This window comes from Lynx canadensis, chromosome A3 (assembly GCF_007474595.2).
Source record: "Lynx canadensis isolate LIC74 chromosome A3, mLynCan4.pri.v2, whole genome shotgun sequence".
Taxonomy (NCBI): Eukaryota; Metazoa; Chordata; class Mammalia; order Carnivora; family Felidae; genus Lynx; species Lynx canadensis.
In genome coordinates this window covers 23,136,544-23,154,963 of record NC_044305.1, presented here as the reverse complement: position 1 = coordinate 23,154,963, position 18,420 = coordinate 23,136,544, and the positions used below count along the sequence as shown (strand labels likewise).

Below are 18,420 nucleotides of genomic sequence, written 5' to 3'. Positions count from 1 at the left end.
AAAATACATAATATGTTTTCAAACAAATATATACACAAATTTTCATAGCACTACTATTTGTTATAACCGAAAAAATGGACACAATCCAAATGTCTATCAACTGATGAATGCATAAACTGTGTTTATATCCAAATAATGGAATATTATTCAGCCATAAAAAGGAAGTACTGATATATGCTACAAAGTAAATGAACCTCAAAAACATTATGCTAAATGAAAGAAGCCAGACACAAAAGGTCATGTATTATCATAGGAAACATTCAGGGACACCTGGGTCGCTCAGTCATTTAAGCATCCAACTCTTGATTTGGGCTCAGGTCATGAACTCACAGTTTGTGAGATTGAGCCCTGCATCATTTTTCGTGCTGACAACCTGCTTGGGATTCTCTCTCCCCCTACATCAACATAAATAAAAAGAAAGAAAGGGAAAAAAGAAAGGAAAAAAGAAAAGGAAAGAAACATTCAGAATACGTAATTCCATAAAGATGGAAAGCTGACCAGTGGTTGCCAGGGAGTGTGGGGAGGGAAGTATGGGGAGTGACTATTTAATGGGTATGAGATTTCCTTTTGGTATGATGAAAATGTTCTGGAACTAGCTAGTGGTTATGGTTGCATAACATTGTGAATGTGCTAAATGCCAAAAATTAGACATATTAGCATGGTTAATGATTAATTTTATGTTATATGAATTTTACCTCAGTAAAAAAGAAGGGAAAAAAAGAAAAAGAAAAGGATCCTCTAGAACAATATGCTGGAGGGAGAAAATGGAAATAAAAAGGCCCCAAATCTCTGCTTTCTAATACACATATCTTATCGTGTAATGGCTTCATTCTTCATTTTCAGGATATTGAAATATTTCCTTTAGCAAATATATACTGAATTTTTACTATGTGGCAGTCCCAGGCACTGGGAAAACAAAGGAGGACAAAAACAGTCATGGCCCCTGCCCTCCTGGAACTTACAATCTAGTTGGAGGAGGCAGGAGTTAATCAAAAGACTGTAACGAGTAAAAAGATGTACAACTGTGACAAATGCTACAAGAGAAGTCTAAGGTGTTATGAAAACATTTTAAAGGAAGATTTAGTGCAAGGAATAGCATTTAATAGGTAAAGGACAGTTCAGTCAAAGAATAGAATATGCAAAAGGCCTGGTAGCAGGAGGAAGTATGCTGTCTTTAAGGATCTGCCAGAAGGTTATGTGACTGTAACAAAGAAGCTTATGAAAAACCAGACCATGCAAAGCCTGCCTATCAGATGAGTCAGTTATTAGATATTTTTTCAGCTCCAAATCTACCCTCTGCTTTATGATTTTGGGGTTGGGACTCTGCAAATACTTTGCCTTTACCTACTGGCTCTCTGTTAAGCTCTCCTAATAGAGACTACTAGAAGAACACTGCAAGGCTCACAAGGAACGATGGAAACCTTCCTGCTTGCTTTCTGTTGCCCTCTGTGGCATCCAGCAAAGCTTCAATTCTAGCAGTGGCCACTCCTTCCCATTACAGCAGCTCAATCAGTTTGCAGTTTTTACAACACTCATAGAACCAGTCTCATTATTCTCTCTTCAGAGACACTGGCACTGACTGCCCAGTGTCTTCTACTGGCCGGTCTGGGTCCAAACCCCATGGGGCCCTTCCTCTGAATTCACAGACACAAGCACCTGCCAAGCAGCACCTTCTCTTCAGACATCTGAATTTCAGCTCTGTTTGGCCCTTCCTTTATTTGTTTGTTTGTTTATTTGTTTGTTTATTTTTAAGTTTTGTGTTTAAATAATTCCAACCTCTTCCCTTTGTTTCCTAAGCCCTAGGAGTGGTAGCTGTTCCTGCAATTACTACCAATGTGATACCTTAGGTTTCTCATTTTGCTTCCTCAGTTATATAGTTAACAATCCATTATATTAAATTCTCTTTGGTAAAATGTGGTTTCTGCCTCCTTAACATGAATGCCATTGACCGGTATGTAAGGATCTGATATTTAGTCTTCAAGGTCCAGTTCAAATGCTACCTTCTATGTGTGTCTTTCCCCATCATCCTCAATTAAAATTATTCTTTTAGTTAATTCATTTTTCTTCCCTTCAGTTGTTTTTTTTTTACTTTTTTTAATGTTTATTTATTTTTGAAAGAGAGAGAGAGCACGCGCGGGGTGGGGGGAGGCGTAGAGAGAGAGGGACAGGGGATCTAAAGTGGCTCTCTGACAGCAGAGAGCCCAATGTGGGGCTCAAACTCACCAACTGTGAGATCATGACCTGAGCTGAAAGTAGGACGCTTAACCGACTGAGCCACACCCAGGTGCCCTCCCTTCAGTTAATTCTTAATGCCTTTCTTAAGGGCTATAGGTTTTTGTTTTTCTAATCATAAGCCAAATCACACCCACATACCTAATAACATCCTTCAGTTGCCCTACAATTACATTGAAACCTCTTCACTCAAATTAACTCTGTGGATCTAAGAAATTCACCTACCAATTCAATCTAGTAGAGAAGGGTAGAGAAGGGTAGGTGTAGAGCAGACAGGAACAGGCATGGCTTCTCATCCATTCTCCTACATATTGTAATTCTGTATAATTTATTTAATCTTTTAGTTAGGTTTCACTTTTCCCAGCCTCACAGACGGCTATGAGGATTAAGTAAAATGATATGAAGAAGACTAAGTAAGATAATGTATGTGAATAACTTAGCACAGTGTTCAACTCACAGTAAACATTCAAAAACATGAGCTATATTATTCAACAAACCCCAAAAACATTAGCTATTATTTTTGCTAAAGTTTCTGATTTATCCAGCTATGAATACCAAGATAAAATTTTTGTTTAGATAAAAAAAACAATGCCTATGTATATTTATCACACTCTTCCTTACAGATTCCCCTTTACTCTCTCTGTTCCAGGCAACTGGCTTCCTTGTTGTTCCTTAAATACCCAACCTACATTTGTACCTATAAGAACCTTGCATTTATGAAGTTTTGCTTAGGACATTCTTCAAGACAGATGCAATTCTGCCTCCTTACTATTTCCTTAAAGTCACTAATCAGATGTTAACTTATTAAAAAAAATTTTTTTTTAATTTTAGAGAGAAAGTGTGAACAGGGGAAAGGGGCAGAGGGGATTGGAGACAGAGACAAAAAGAGAGACAGAATCCCAAGCAGGCTCCACACTCAGCTAGAAGCCTGCCTCTGGGCTTGATCCTATAACCCCAGGATCATGACCCAAGGAGCTGAAATCAAGAGTCAGGTGCTCAACCGACTGAGCCACCCAAGGGCCCCTCTTTTTTAAATTCTTTTTCTCTTAGAGAGAAAGAGCATGAGTGCGGGAGAAGGGCAGAGGGAGAGAGAGAATATTCTTTTTAATATTTATTTGGAGAGAGTGCAAATGGGGAGGAGCAGAGAGAGAGATTTTTTAATGTTTATTTATTTGGAGAGAGACTGCAAATGGGGAGGGGCAGAGAGAGAGGGAGGCAAAGAATCTCAAGCAGGCTTGCACAGGGGTTGCTGCAGGGCTTGATCTCACAAACTGCAAGATCATGACCTGAGTTGAAACCAAGTCAGATGCTTAACCAAGTGAGCCACCTAGGCACCTGAGAGAGAAAGACTCTTAAGCAGGCTCCATGTTCAGCACGGAGCTTAAATGTGGGGCTCAATTCCATGACCCTGGATCATGATCAAGAGTTGAAATCTCAACTGACTAAGCCATCCAAGCACGCCTAGATGTTACCTTCTCTGTGAGGCTTACCATCCTCTAACTCTCTCTAACTACTTATTCCCCTTTCCTGCTTTATTTTTCTTCATAACATTTGTCATCATCTAACGTACCATATATTTTACTTATTTGTTCATTGCCCATCTCTTACCATTAGTCTATAAACTCCATGAAGGCAGGTACTTTTGTTCATTTTGTTCATTATTTTGTCTCCAGGGCCTTGAATAATACCCAAGACTACCAATGGTATGCTGATAAATTGTCTCTCTTAAAAAAAACAAAAACAAAAACAAAAACAAGAAAGCCTGATGTGTAATATTTGCCATAATGTAAATATTCCCACTATTGCCTATTTTAAGCTCCAACTGAATATTTATCAGCTCTTGCAAGCCAGAAGAGGCTGGCTCCAGCATGCCACTATATGTCCGTAACACTGAGGGACTCATTTAACTTGTCTTAAGTCTCAGTTTTCCCATCTGTGAAATATCTGTGAGATAATAATAATACCTACTTTATCAAATTGAGACAAAAGTTAAATAATTTAATACAAGTAAGGCACATAAATCAGTAGCTGTAACATAGTGTTAGTTTCATTATTTTTTATTTATATATTTATCACGTTTACTCTTCTCTATATGCCACCAACATTTATTTGTCATTTCCGATATTTTTTTTTGCTACATTTTCCAATGCTTGTATTGATTGAAACAGGGCTATCAAGTTCTATGGTGTTCTTTGATCCATCAACAGAATACCTAGTTTGCTGGCCATGGATTTGATGATAAGCAACAGGTACAAAATTTTGGCAAACATTTCTCAAGATGTTGACTTATTTCTTAAAGTTTATTTTTATCTATTTTGAGAAAGAGAAAGAGAGGGTGCAAATGGGGTAGAAAGAGAATCCCAAGCAGGCTCTGCACTGACAGCAGGAAGCTTCATGTGGGGCTCACACTCAGAAACCGTGAGATCATGATCTGAGCTGAAATCAAGACTTGGATGCTTAACCAACTGAGCCACCCAGGTGCCCCTCAAGATGGTGACTTATCATATTTCTCCTTGTGTTCATGATTTTTTAAAATATTTTATTATTAAAAATTTTTTAAAGTTTTTATTTACTTACTGAGAGAGAGAAAGAGAGAGTGGGGGAGGGGCAGAGAGAGAGGGAGAGAGAAAATCCTTAGTAGGCTCCACACAGCATAGGGCCTGACGCAGGACTCAAACCCATAAACCATGAGATCATAACCTGTGCTGAAGTCAGACACTTAACCAACTGAGCCACCCAGGTACCCCTTTAAGATTTTGTTTTTAAGTATTTTCTACACCCAACATGAGACTTGAATCACAGCCCAGAGATCAAGAGTTGCATGCTCTACTGAATGAGCCAGCCAGGCACCCCATTTTTTAAAAGGATTTTGGGGCACCTGGGTCGCTCAGTCAGTTAAGCGTCTGAATCTTAATTTTGGCTCTTGGTTTCAGCTTAGGTCATGATCTCACGGGTCGTGGGTTTGAGCCCTGCATGGGTCTCTGCATTGATAGTTCAGGAACTGCTTGGGATTCTTTCTCCCTCTCTCTCTGCCTTTCCCCTGCTTGTGCTCTCTCTATCTTTCTCAAAATAAACTTAAAAAAAAGATTTTATTTTGAAGTCCTGTGTTCATAATCTATTCATTGATTTTGATCATTTTCCTATTGGAGATTCTCCTATAATGGAGTACAGTGGTTTCCCACTGACAGTTTGGGGAGCACAGAGGAATCCAGAATGCCCTATCATCTGTCTTACCCCACTTTTTAATCTGTTTGTAAAGTCTCAGATGGCCTGTATCTCCATGCCTAGAAAATATCTGTCCTTAAATACGTTCGTGTTTTATCCTCTAGGAAGTTGGCCATTATCCTGCCTACACTTGTTAGACTCCATCAATCTCTCATTATTGCTCTTATTGGATTGTAATCCAGCTTACACACTTGCCTTTACTACCAGATTGTGAGCTACTCTGAGAACATGGACTGCTTCTCCTTTATCTCTATCCTTCCCCTCTCCCCCAGCTCCTAGCATCCTGCCTGGAATGTACTGGTTGTTTAACAACTATTTGTTGAATTGGTTGGGGTTGCTTTGGAGATGCATCAATGTAAAGCCGGGATATAAAAAGGAAAGATGAAAGATCTTCTCAGATATAGAGCACGTTGCCCAATGACAATTAAGTATAGACAAGCAGGGCATGTTCTCACACAGGCAGGAATTCTGTACAATTCGATTGCGTGGGTGAGTTGAAAAGTCAGAGACGATTTCTTTGGAAAGATACATAAGTACTAATTTGTGAAAGGTCTTCCATGCTCTGCTAGCCAGTGATGTGCTGGAGGGTTTGTACCAGCTCATGAACCAATTATTAAATGTCCAGGAATTTGTGGAGCCAGTTGATCTCACACTGGTAGTTTGAAATCAGCCCCAGTGTGAATATTTACACTACAGATAGATCTGCACATGCTTAAAATTTACCTGTTATTTTTTTCTCAGTTGTTCACAGGCCACTGAAAAGTTTGGGACATCACATTTAAAGAGTTGTTAAATCTTATAAGGTTGTTATAAAGATTAGGTGAGAAAATAAATGTGTAAAGAAACTTAGAATAGAGGGCATAATGGAAGTACTCCAAAAATATTGTTTGATATTGCCATCCATGAGAAATTTTAAGTACCTCTTTCATGCTAGACATTATTCCATGCACTGGGGATATAGCAGTAAACAAAACAAAGTCCCCACCCTTATCAATTTTAAATTCTGAGTATATGAAAGATTATTATTTATTCATTTATTTTTATTCGTTTATTTTAATGTTTATTTATTTTACAGAGAGAGAGAGAGAGTGCATGAGCAGGGGAGGGACAGGGAGAAAGGGATACAGAAGATCCGAAGCCAGCTCTGCTGACAGCAGAGAGCCCAATGTGGGCCTTGAAGTCACAAACTGTGAGATCATGACCTGAGCTGGAGTCGGGTGCTAAACCGACTGAACCATCCAGGCACACCTGAAACAGATCTTAATTTTTTTTTTTAATTTTAAAAAATTTTTATTTATTTTAAAGAGAGAGAGTGTGTGCGTGAGCAGGAGAGGAACACAGAGAGGGAGACACAGAATCCTAAGCAGACTCCAGTCTCTGAGCTGTCATCGCAGAGCCTGACACTGGGCTCGAACTCAGGAACTGTGAGATCATGACCTGAGCCGAAGTCAGACACTTAACCGACTGAGCCACCCAGCGCCCCTTAAAAAAAAAAAAAAAGAAGTTTTATTTGTTTAAGTGATCTCTTCCCCCAACATGGGGCTGGAACTCAAGACCCTGAGATGAAGAGTTGCATGCTCTTCTGACTGAACCAGCCAGGCACCCTAAATAAATACATATTAAAAAAAGGGGGTAAGATAAAGATTTGAAATACAATAGGAAGGGGAGATAGGCAAAGGTGAGTGTGTAGGAGTGAAAGAAAAAATTGGAAATCTATAGGGAATATAAATATAAATTTTATTTCCCCATCTGGCCTTTGAAAAGTCAGAGGTCCTACCCCAAGGCATCTGGTGGGAGGACAGAGGCCTTCTGGGGCAGGGAGAGTTAAATGTGGGCAGGATCCAACTCTCTTGTAATTGTCAGGTTTTGTCATTTGGGTTTTTATGGCAATTTTCGTCTCTACTTTAGCCAAGTATGCAGAGGTTTCTGCCTCTATTTTATCTCTTGCAATGAAAAGCCTCCCCTGAAAATAAAAGGAGGAGGAGGGATGATGATTTAGCAACTAGGATAAATAAACCTTTGAAAAGTATAGAGACCCAGAGGCGCCTGGCTGGCTCAGTCAGAGGAGCATGTGACTCTTGATCTTGGGATCATGAGTTTGAGCCCCACTTTGGGTGTAGAGATTGCTTAAACAAATAAGTAAACTTTTAAAAAAAGCATAAAGACCTGAAAAGGGTTTATGAAGAAGCAAGGAAAAAAAAAAGACAATGATATAGTCAAAGAGAGCAGAAAAAGTGGAATAAGGTGTGAGAGTACCTGGGACTACCTGTTTCTCCATAATTATCACCCAGTGACTTTTAGAGTGCTATTTAGAGCCTGGAATTTGGAATTAAGATTGGATGTGAGATATGGTTTTAGGCCCAAGGGAACCATGGCCTGTGCTGGGTTGGGTGAAGTCACGGAGGTGAGATTTCAAACGCACAAGTGTGGGGCAGCAAGAAGGTGAAGAGAGCTTTTGGGTCTTAGTGAGTCAATAAGCAGGCAAGAAGAAATCCAGTGGGATTTGGGCAGCAGAATGTCAGTTATTAACATTCTTCACCATCACCACCATCATCATCACTTTTTTTTTAAACTTCAAATACATATAATTACACGGATATACTCAGGATATACTCATATTCTTGGTTCACTATTTTCATTAAGCCAGCCCAACTCCACTTTTTCTCTTTTTCTCCTGTATTGAATATACAAGGCTGTTTAATGAAACATTGTTTATAACAATTGGAAACGTTATGAATGATCATCACTAAGAATTAAAAAAATTTTTAATGTTTTATTATTTGTTTTTGGGAGAGAGAGACAGAGACAGAGTGCGAGCAGGGGAGGGGCAGAGAGAGGGAGACACAGAGTCTGAAGTAGTCTCCAGGCTTTGAGCTGTCAGCACAGAGCCCAACTCGGACTCAAACTCACAAGCTGTGAGATTATGACCTGAGCCAAAGTCGGAAACTCAACTGATTGAGCCACCCAGGCACCCCACTAAGAGAATTATTTGTTGCAACATTGTTTCTCTCCCCCCCCTTTTTAAAATAAAATATCTCCCCAAACCATCATTTAAATAATTAAAAAAAATTTTTTTTAACGTTTATTTATTTTTGAGACAGAAAGAGACAGAGCATGAATGGGGGAGGGTCAGAGAGAGGGAGACACAGAATCTGAAACAGGCTCCAGGCTCTGAGTGGTCAGCACAGAGCCCGACGCGGGGCTCGAACTCACGGACCACGAGATCATGACCTGAGCTGAAGTCGGATGCTTAGCCGACTGAGCCATCCAGGTGCCCCTTTTTAAAAAAAAAAAAAAAAAAATTTTAACGTTTATTTATTTTTGAGACAGAAAGAGACAGAGCATGAATTAATTTTTTTAAATATTTATTTATTTTTGACAGAGAGACAGAGCATGATGGGGGGAAGGGCAGAGAGAGAGGGAGACACAGAATCTGAAGTAGGTTCCAGGCTCTGAGCTGTCAGGACAGAGCCCAACTTGGGGCTCAAACCCATGAACCTCAAGATCATGCATGATCTGAGCCAAAGTTGGACGCTCAACCGACTGACCCACCCAGGCACCCTCATCATCAATTTTTTAATCCTCCCGAGACTGGGCTTCATTTTAGCCAAAACCACGTTCTATCTTAAGTAGGTTTTCTTTTTTACCCCCTTTTCACTTTTTCTTAATGCAGCATCGTTTATGAACATTGGAAACAAAGTGAATGGCCCCCCCAAAAAAAAAATTAAAAAAAAAAAATGGGGCGCCTGGGTGGCGCAGTCGGTTAAGCGTCCGACATCAGCCAGGTCACGATCTCGCGGTCCGTGAGTTCGAGCCCCGCGTCAGGCTCTGGGCTGATGGCTCGGAGCCTGGAGCCTGTTTCCGATTCTGTGTCTCCCTCTCTCTCTGCCCCTCCCCCATTCATGCTCTGTCTCTCTCTGTCTCAAAAATAAATAAAAAACGTTGAAAAAAAAAATTCAAAGTGAATGGCCCCTCTTTGTTTGAGTTACACTTCCTTAGCCTCCATTCCCAGTCTCATTTCCCTACATACCTGAAACTATCTGTTTATGTATGTTATACTTGTGGACAGAATAGAATTTTTTTTTTTTAATTTTTTTTTTTTTCAACGTTTATTTATTTTTGGGACAGAGAGAGACAGAGCATGAACGGGGGAGGGGCAGAGAGAGAGGGAGACACAGAATCGGAAACAGGCTCCAGGCTCCGAGCCATCAGCCCAGAGCCTGACGCGGGGCTCGAACTCACGGACCGCGAGATCGTGACCTGGCTGAAGTCGGACGCCTAACCGACTGCGCCACCCAGGCGCCCCCAGAATAGAATTTTTAAATGTTGTTCAATATATAATATTTTCCTTAATGACTTGTCCTTTCATGCTTAAAGATATTTTATTCTACATCAAAATCATCAAGATAATTTCTGATATATCTCTTTTAAAGACACATGGGGGGGTGACATTGACATATATGATACACACAATTGTGCAGTGTGTTATACACATTTGTAAGTAGAAACTAGAACGTTACTCATTTCTTTCCTTACCGGGAATGAAAGTAAATGAGACTAAGATAATGGGAATAATTTTGAAACTGCTTCTTTCGCTTAAATTATAAATAAATTGCTGGATTTTAATTATTGCAAGTAACAGATTACTTGTGACACATTTTGCAACTGTGGAGTTATGTATCTTTGCGGAATCTATAGAGGGCAAATTGTAATCTCTAACAAAGTTATAAATGCATATATTGCTGTGGCTCATAGCTTCCATTTCTGAGAATTTAGAGTACAGTTCTGTCTGTGCACATGTGCTTTACAATTTGTAAATGGAACAGTTGTTATTTTTTATTTTTTTATTTTTTTTTCAACGTTTATTTATTTTTGGGACAGAGAGAGACAGAGCATGAACGGGGGAGGGGCAGAGAGAGAGGGAGACACAGAATCGGAAACAGGCTCCAGGCTCTGAGCCATCAGCCCAGAGCCCGACGCGGGGCTCGAACTCACGGACCGCGAGATCGTGTCCTGGCTGAAGTCGGACGCTTAACCGACTGCGCCACCCAGGCGCCCCGGAACATTGTTTTTAAACTGCAAAAGATTGGAAGTACCTGGGTGGCTCAGTCAGTTAAGCATCTGATTCTTGATTTCTGCTCAGGTCATGATCTCATGGTTCATGAGATTGAGCCCTGCATCAGGCTCTGCACTGACAGCTCAGAACCTGCTTGGGATTCTGTCTCTCCCTTTCTCTTTGCCCCTCTCCCACTCACACGTGCATGCTTTCTCTCTCAAAATAAATAAATAAACATTTAAAAAGAAATAAATTGCACAAGATTGAAAGCAACCCAAATTTCCTTCAATAAGGGACTGATGAAGCAAATTATAGTACATCCACACAAGGAATACTATGCAGCAATAAAGTAAAACAAGATAATGAGGAAATTATTTTTATGCCATTGTACAAAATGTATTCTAGGGTGTCTAACCTTGTTTAGCAAAAAAAAGTAAGATGGAGGACAACATATATAAATGCTTCCTTTTGGGGGCCCTGACTAGCTCAGTGAGTAGATCACGTCTCTTGATCTTGGGATTGTGAGTTGAAGCCCCACATTGGTGTAGAGATTACTTAGAAAAAAAAAATCTTAAAAAAATGCTTCCTTTTGAATAAAAGAGTCAGAATATATTTGAATTTATATACATATATATATAGAGAGAGAAATCCTGAAAGGGGGCACCTGGGTGGCTCAGTCAGTTAAGTGTCCGACAGCCTGTTTGGGACTCTCTCTTCTTCTCTCTCTGCCCTCCCCTGCTTGTGCTTTCTCTCTCTCTCTCAGAATAATTAAATAAACTTAAAAAAAAAAAACCTGTGTGGCATTAAAAAAAAAAAAGAAATCCTTAAAGTCTTCCTAAGAAAGTAAGAATAGTGATTAACCAGTGGAAATAGGACCAATGACAGGAATTTGAGGGAACTTTGTATTGTATACCTTTTATATAGTTTCTGGCATTTGAACCATATGACAAACCATTAACTATTTAAAATTAAATTATAAGACTTTTGGGGAGTGGAGCACCAGCAGATTTAGAGACTGTTCATTTCATCAACTTTTTAAACCTCCATTCCATTCTTTTAGTCCCTAGGGCTAAACTCCTACCCCCTTTCTCTTTATCTCTGATTGGCATGAGTTTCAACTCACAAGAAATATGCATTAAGTATGCTTAAAGTACAGGGAACAGTGCTAGGTATTGGGGTCCCCAAGGTACAGAGCTGAACAGGACATAGTCCCTTGAAGTGGTCCAGGGGAATTTTATCACTCTTTTTAGTAGCTAGGACAAGAATAAAAAATGTTCTCTCCTTTTCCTCTTCTCCCTCCCTTCTTATAATCTTGCAAAATGCTGGAAATTCCTACTTAATTCTCCTCCCCCTCACCGGGAGAGCACTAAGGCTCAAGAACTTTCCATCAGGTCCAGACTGGAAGACCTCAGGCCAGGGCCAAGACTCAACTTGCTTCCCTTGGGCCCCTGGCGCCTTGTGAAGGTTCTTGGACCTCTCAGATGCTGCTGTGACTGTGGTTTCCGGCTTCCTGAGTTCTCACACTCAGCTGGGTGCTGCAGATATCATGCCCCAGTTCCTGCTCTGGAGACTGACAGGCTCAAGCTTGGTGATGCTCTGAGTATATGGGGTCTGTTCAGTATGAGTCACAGCTAAGGGGCTTGATTTCTATTTTAGTTTTCCCCTTTACTCTAGACAGACTCATTGTAAATACCTTGGGGTTGCATAAGGACAGAGTGTAAAGGTTTGCTAGCTAGAGGCTGAGAAAGATTAGTTTTCTCTAATTGAATATCCTATCTTACTTAAGGCCTTTAGTTCTGCTTCTCTTTAGTCAAGGACATTTTGAATACTCCAGGTGATGACGAATCTAGGAAGGAAGCAATCAGAAAATCATTTATATAGAGCTTTGCAGTTTATAATACATTTTCTCATATGCTATTTAACCTAAATGTGACAATTTAAGAAGAAAAGTAATGAAGAGTAATGAAGAGTAATGAAGAGATGCTTACGGAGTGAGAGGACTTTCCGTGTAGCTACTGAATGCCTCTTGTGCTGCTGTATACTTTGGGTGTATGCACGATTTTGTTGTGGAGCTGTCATTTTACAGGCTGAAGCCGGGGTTCTAAATTGGCTAGATACTTAGCAGGAGAGATTCTACTCTGTGGAATTGAGGCTGCTTTACATTCATTCACTTATTCACTAATTACAACTATTAGTTGAATGCCTATTTTGTATGAAGAAAGGATCTAAGAAATAATTGGGAGGTTGAGACCAACTACTAGTGAGATGCTGAAGAGGTTCTTAAGGCCCAAAGATGGATGCTGCCAGGGAGGCAGTGGTAAGACCAGGCTTTTGATCAGAATTTGGCAAATGGAGTTCTGTGACTAGCAGCCAGTGAACATCCAGTTTAGAAGAAGCTGGCAAACCAGGTTTTGCAGGAATCAGAGTTTAACTCTCAAGATACTTTATTCATATCTGCATCAAGTTATTTTTGCCTGGCCAGCATCAGTTCTCCCCTGCCTCCCCAATTTGCAGGAATATCCTTAGGGGCAGATTGCACCTCTCCTCTTTCCCTGGCAGCTTGAACTAATTCATGTGACCTGAGATTGACCAATCAACAGCGGCTCCTGGCCAAGTTTTTTTTTTTTTTTGCCTTTTAAGTGAGTGACTCAAAGACAAAAGGATGTTAGGATTCAATCCCAGCTGTGGTGTGTAGTGCTGCTGGCAGAAGCAGCTGCTTCCTGGTGAAGCTCCTTTTCTGTCTGCTGATTTTCCAAGCCTGCCCTCCTCCATGCTCTAGGCCCTCGATATCCTTTTTTTTTTTTAAGTTTATTTATTTATTTAGAGAGAACGAGAGCGCATGTGTGAGCAGGGGAGGGGTAGAGAGAGAATCCCAACCAGGCTCCGTGCTGTCAGTGTAGAACCCCAGGTGGGGTTCGATCTCACGATTGTGAGGTCATGACCTGAGCCAAAATCAAGAGTCCAGCTGCTTAATGTACTGAGCCACCCAGGGGCCCTGTCCTCAATATTTCTGTAATATAGTTCTCTTCTGCTTGTGTTGGCAACAGTGTCAGTGATTGTACTTGCAACAGTCAAAGAGAATTTTAACTTACAGGGGTGCCTGGGTGGCTCAGCCGGGCAAACATCCGACTTTGGCTCATATTATGATCTCACAGTTTGTGAGTTTGAGCCCTGTGTCGGACTCTGTGCTGACAGCTGGGAGCCTGGAGCCTGCTTCAGATCCTGTGTCTCCCTCTCTGCCCCTTCCCCGCTCACGCTGTCAATCTGTCTCTCAAAAATAAACATTAAAAATTTTTTTTAAAAGAATTTTAACTTACAAAGTGTGATTTTTTTTAAACTTTTTTTTTAAGTTTATGTATTTATTTCAAGACAGAGAGAGTGAGCAGGGGAGGGCTAAGAGAGAGACAGAGAGAGAGAATCCCAAGCAGGCTCCTCACTCTCAGTGCAGAGCCTGATGTGGGGCTTAAACCCATGAACCGTGAGATCATGACCTGAGCTGAAACCTAGAGTCGGACACTCAACCAACTGAGCCACCCAGGTTCCCCCAAACTGTGATGATTTCTTTTCCAGGCTTTGAGATCCTTGAGAGTAGGGCCCAAATGTCATTCTGCCCTGTGTCTTTGGTGCCCAGTTCAAGCGTGGATCTCAATGCATACATGTTGAATAAGTGAAGAAACATGTTGTATTTATGCAGGAGTACTGAGTCTGGGATTCTTGACATTACTATGGTTGTGGGACAATAAATTCTCCATATGCCACAACAGCCACTAACATTTGAATGATTTCATGTTAAACCAAGAAGATCCTGGGAAGGTCCTTTCTTAGCTGTATTGGAGCACTTAGCTGAGTTTATGCAGGTGGTTCTGGTCCTCAGATTCCTGAAAAAAATTTGTTTACAATGGAATATTTCACTAATTTGCATGCTATCCTTGGGCAGGGGCCACACTAATCTCAGTATTGTTATAATTTTTGTATATGTGCTGCCAAAGTGAACACAACTGAAGCTTTTGTCCCTGGTTTCCCAGAACCTCTTCCTAAGCACTGCCCTCCGCCCCAAAGTAATGCCCTCTTCAAGCCTGATAGGCTTCTCTTTCCCTTTCATTCTTTCCACAGATACACATTGAATATCTATTATTCGTCAGGTTTGACAATTCAGTTGATATAAGACAGCCCCTAATTCTAATTTACGAAATAGACAAATACAATCAAGAGAACAAATGAAATAATTAAAACTGTGTTAAGTGCTTTGTTGAAAATGAACAGTGATAAGGCAGAGAGTAATTGTCATGGGGCAGGCATGTGATGGAGGGAAGCTCTTCTAGATAATGTAGCCGAAGAGAGTTTCACTGAGGAGATGATAAACTGAGACCTGCATGATGAAGAGTCAGCTTTGCAAAAAGCAACAGCTTATTCAATGACCCAGGAGCTGGAAAAGAACTTAGAAAGAGCCATAGAAACTGACAGAAAGTCATTGTGGCCAGAGGATGAGCAAGGATGAAGGATGCAGATGAATAGACAGATTGGTTGTTTTAAGCAGTACAGTGACATAATCGGACTTACATTTTACAAAGTGCAATCTGGCTGCTTGGTCTTTCCAATGTAAAATAAAGTCCTCATTGGCTCATAAATAACAATTGTTTAGCACCTCTCCTTGGGACTTCCCAAATTCCTTTGGGAAAACATTTCATACTCTTTTGGTGTGGTTGCAACTCTGATCTCGCTCCCCAGAGGCAAACTACAGGTCCTCTCCACACCAGCAGTTGGAATCCTTTCCTAGGAGTTAATGAGGCGAAGTAGAGAAGGTATTAGTGCAAAGACCCCGAGGCGGCAAGCAACCTGGCTTGAGCAGAGAACGTTTGGAAAGCGGGATGTGAGAAAATGTGAGACAGGTAGGTTAGGTTCAGACTTTGAAAAGCCTGGTTGATAGGCTACCATGAAGATTAAGATTTCAATCCGAAGAACAGTGAGCAACGGGCTTTGAGCCGGGGATGGCTGTGATTATACTTGAGTTTTGAAAAGCTTCCACCTCCGTATGTGAAGAACAGATTGTAAAGGAAAAGGGTAATGCGATGGAGGGGACCACCATTATCTAAGAGAGAGGTGGTTTAGACTGCAGTGTTGGCAATGGGATGGAGAAAAGTGGGAGGCTTCGAGACGCATTTAGGAGACATTATTCACAGGTGATGCATAGTGTCCAGTCCCAGGCTTCGTGTAACCTCAGTGGTTATGGGTGAGTGGGGACTTCGTGCTGTGGATCCGGGCGCCAGCGTGGTTCCCGCGCGTCAGGGCAGGGGCGTGTCCCGCCGGAGCCGTCGCCACGGGGATCGGGCGGGGCGGGGCCGAGGGCGGGGCAGCTGGGGCGCTGCGTCACTCGGTGGTGGCGATGGTGCGTGTGTGTGGGGGGCGGGGGATACGCTGGGCGCGTCCCGGGGGTCACGTGGTGCGCAGCACGCAGAGTCCTTCTGTCGGTTGGTCCTGGAGCGGCGCAGCCGGAGCGGGGCTGTGAGGTGAGCTCGCGGCGCGGCGAGGAGAAGCCGGCTGGCCGGGGCCGGGTGGGGCCGGGCCCACGCCGTGCGTGCGGTGCTAGCGGGAGCGGTGACGGCCTCCACCGCTGCTCGGGTTCCCTGCCCGGCCTCGCTCCCGTCCCGGCCCCGCTCGCCCAGCCCGGAGGGAGGCCCCGGGACCGCTGTTGAGAGCGTGGCGGGCGTGCGAGCGGCGCCCAATCCCCAGGGCTGCCCTAGGGAATGACGGCGGCCGCGGCCAATCAGCGCCGCCCGAGGGGGCTGGGCCGCGGGGTGCGGGCTTGGGGCGCGGAGCGGGCCGTGTTGGGGGTGGGGGGTAAGGGCTAGGGCTAGAACCTGTGCTGTTGTGGCCCCCGAGAGCTCCACCACCAGCCTCTGCTGTTGCCTTGTGCTTTGGGAACGCGTTTTCTTTTATTGACTCTTTTATCCTATTCTGGGGAGCACACCCCTTTCTCAAGCCCCTGACTATGGGAGTGTCCCCTTTCTCTATAGTTTAGAAAATGTGGTGCACCCCCTTTCTTAAACTCCAGCCCTGGGGTTTTATCTTAATTTCCAAAGCCCCTCAAACTGAGGATGTACCCCATTTCCCAAGCACCCACCCCCAAACTGGGAGGACACTCCCTTTTCCGAGCCTCAATTCTGAATACGCACTCCATTTCAAATTTTGGGGTTTGCCCCATGATTGAGTCTCAGATCTGGGGTCCAATAACCAACGTTTTGGGGATATCTATATTCCCATAAATCCAATCCCGTTCTCCAGGCCCCAGATCTTGCAATATGCTTTCCAAGATTTCTTAAATTTGGGGGCCACTTCATTTCCCCAGCCCTTCAAAAGTGGGGGGTGCACCTCATTTCCAGAGTCTGCGATCCAAATCCTGAAGTTTAAAGATAGATATTTGCAGTTGCACAAATAAAGGAATTCACTGCTTTTTCTAGTCACTGTATTCTTGGGGTTGCACCCATTTTCATGAGTTCCTCAAATTGAACTACCTTATTTCCTGGAGAGATTGGTTTTCATTCTGAAAGTGTATTTATTTCCTGTGCCTTCAAGATGTACAGAGTCCACCCTTTTTGGTTACATAGTTCTCAGGGTGCAGCCACCTTCCTGATGCTTATTAAATCTCAGAGGGCACACATTTTTTCTGTCCTCTCATTTCCTGGCCATGATCCTTGGTTCTTGAGCATGCCTCCTGTTCTTTTTAGCTTTTCTGCTATCCAAGACATTTTCATTCCTCAGTTTCCTTTCCTCTTTGGAACCCCATTTCCCTTTTAGGTGCTCTCCCTGTTGGTCAGGGCACCCATTTCCTCTTCCTTTGGTGAATGCGTATCTTTCTTCAGCACAGCACTTTCTCTGCTTCTGTGGCCTTTTTTCTGAGCACACTTCCTATAGTCACACCTCCTGAATTCCCCTCCCCTAAGGGGAAGATTCCCCCTCCTAAAGGGTGCCTGCATGTGTGTCTACTTTATCTTTTATCTTTCTGTTTTCTACTAACAGAAACTCTTCTGTCTTGGTTCGCCTTATCCCATTTTCTGCATTTTTCTGAATCCTAACTCTCTTTGGACGCCGCTCTGCTTACTGGTGTCTTTAGAGGTTTTCCCTTTTCTACTCATATGGGAGGTGTGGCCTCAGGTCCAGGACTGCCTTACCCCCCAGCATGGGTTTAAACTGGAAAGGAATCCCTTCGCATTTCTTTGGTTGTTCACAGGACTCTTTATTATCTAGGTAGTTTGCTTCCTATAAGATTCTGGTTAGATGGGTACTGTTTTCTTCTTTGCTTTTTTCCCCAGTATTGGGAAAAAAATCTGAAGAGATTCTTCTAGTCTTGCTTCCAGCTCATTAAGCTTCCTCCCTACTTTGGCTTTCTTCCTTCCTTTTATCAAGAAAAGAGGTCATTTGGAGGAATCTCTTCGTCACTCTTTTTGTTCTTGTCTCTGAGGTGCAGGTGGGGGATGGATACTTATCTCCCCCCATCATTTTCTCACATGTCTGCCAAGCCTTGTTCCCAGTCCCCACCTTAAAATCTCTAAGTATCTGGGACCTCTTGTCTCTTAAAAGCCTCTCAGTAGGTTCTTTCTTTTGTATTACCCTCTGCCTTGCCGGATCTTATTCAGGGCTTCTCTGCCTGCACCCCTAACCGGATTAATTTCTCCACAGCTGGAATCCCAAGTGCTTATGGGATAATGATACATCTGACCTTTCTCCCTTTTGGGAAGTACTTGAGTGTGCAGCTGTATGAGGCCTCAGTGGGGGAGAGAGTTTGGGCCTGAGAAGCTACACTGTCAGGCAATGAAGGTACTGCATTTTCAGGACCAGGTCCTTCTGAATCTCATTTGGACATTGGATGTTTGCCAAGCACCTGCTTCTTAGGGATGCTGGGGGATTTA

The 18,420-nt window shown here is 42.5% G+C and overlaps 1 protein-coding gene and 1 pseudogene across 2 annotated transcripts in view; one reads left to right on the top strand and one right to left on the bottom strand.

Annotated features, from left to right (window-relative positions):
• The window catches only part of PHF20 (PHD finger protein 20), a 174,236-nt gene that overhangs the window by 9,518 nt on the left and 146,298 nt on the right, over window positions 1–18,420 (top strand). Inside the window, exon 1 of one of the 2 annotated variants that reach the window (XM_030309686.1) lies at window positions 15,943–16,020. The exons of the other annotated variant lie outside the window; for it this stretch is intronic. The gene's annotated coding sequence lies outside the window, so the exon portion shown is untranslated. Of the gene's footprint in view, window positions 1–15,942; window positions 16,021–18,420 lie in introns of those variants that run through there. 2 annotated transcript variants of the gene reach the window in all.
• Window positions 14,397–14,509, bottom strand: LOC115511332 (annotated as a pseudogene).